Consider the following 1,517-nt stretch of genomic DNA (forward strand, 5'->3'; position numbering starts at 1 on the left):
GCAGCGCTTTCATGTCCACAGCTGTTGGCAAACATCAGCATATTGGTCAGTATCAGTAATCAGTGTTTTGACTTTGATGATTGTAGCATGAAAAACMGTGACCCCTGACATATAGGCACTTTATCACTGGTCATGCCTCATAACATCTGAACTTTGCTCTGAGAAAGCTTTCTRAGAGACAAATTTGATTTTAATTTTCAGTATTATAATCGAATAATAAGCTGTCCTTGTCATGCAGATAATGCTGACACAACAGTCTGTTTTAACCTTTTGTGATTTATTTATGAAAATAAGAAAACAATCATTAACACGATTTTCCTTTTTAAYGGTACTTTATTCTAAGTGTGTATTGGGTTAAACCAGCTATAATTCATCCATCTACCAATGGATTGGTAATTGGAAAAATGTCTAAACAAATATATAACAAGATGGACATACGGTTGGATGAATGGATGACAGATTTCTATATTATACTGTGATTTCTGAACTGTCATTTAATTTTAACATCCATTGTTAAAAAGTAACTGACTATTTTTCCTCTGTTRTCTCCTGAGCAGATGGTTAGCAACAGCTGCATTACGCCTGTTTGACCATGATGCAGCTCTCTGCATTAAACATGATGTATCTTTCCCAAAAGAGATGTTATTGGACAAGCCGACCATCTGAGGAAAAATGTAATTTTTAATTACCGCAAACAAGAAGTTCTTGCCGACCCGGCTGGGTCTGATAAGGCTCTGACGAAGGGCCAAGCCGTCCCAGAGTCCGAGTTTGTACGAACCTATCCGTAAGGACCTCCAGGGCAGATCTGTAGTCCGGCACGCCAAGCCTTCACGTCCAATGAGATAGCTGGTTGTCTCCAATTTAGATGAGCTGACTAACTGTACCTAATCAAGGCATAACACACAAAAGTGTTTGCAGGACAGTTCTGCTTAAACCGCCGAGGCAACTTTGATATAATTCTTCTGACTTGCAGTAAGATTAAAATTACTAATAAATATTCTGACCAAGAGGAGGAAACAGAACTTTTCAAAGAGAATTTAGATTTTTCTTTTTTTTCTTTTGAAGATGGGCTGTGAGAAATACATCCTTATAAATCAGTGTTATCAGCACTGGACAGTGGTCAGAAGACTCTCACTTAATAAAAAAAGGGAGAATTCCTGATTGATGAACCAAGGCAGAGAAAAAAAATCACTTTAATCCCAGCCACACATTTAGTTTGGTTCATGTATTTATTTTTTGGTGTTGTCAATAACATCTTTCCTGAGAAATACAAAAACTCTTCTTCCAAAACTTATTATTTTTTTTTGTAATTTCACTTCAAATGCTCCCAGAAACTCTCAGTCACTCTACAACCCTTAAGTTTTCCTTATTGAAACCAATTTTAAATGCATCTTTTTTATCCCAATGCAGCCTTTAGTTATGCAGTTGTGTTTTTAACTCCATTTCTCATCTTTTGATTTTTAAATCAGTGGTGCCCCCAAGGGCTGGCCGTGGAATTTTTCTGACCAACCCACTGC

The sequence above is a fragment of the Austrofundulus limnaeus genome, unplaced genomic scaffold (genome assembly GCF_001266775.1).
Source record: "Austrofundulus limnaeus strain Quisiro unplaced genomic scaffold, Austrofundulus_limnaeus-1.0 Scaffold632, whole genome shotgun sequence".
NCBI lineage: Eukaryota > Metazoa > Chordata > Actinopteri > Cyprinodontiformes > Rivulidae > Austrofundulus > Austrofundulus limnaeus.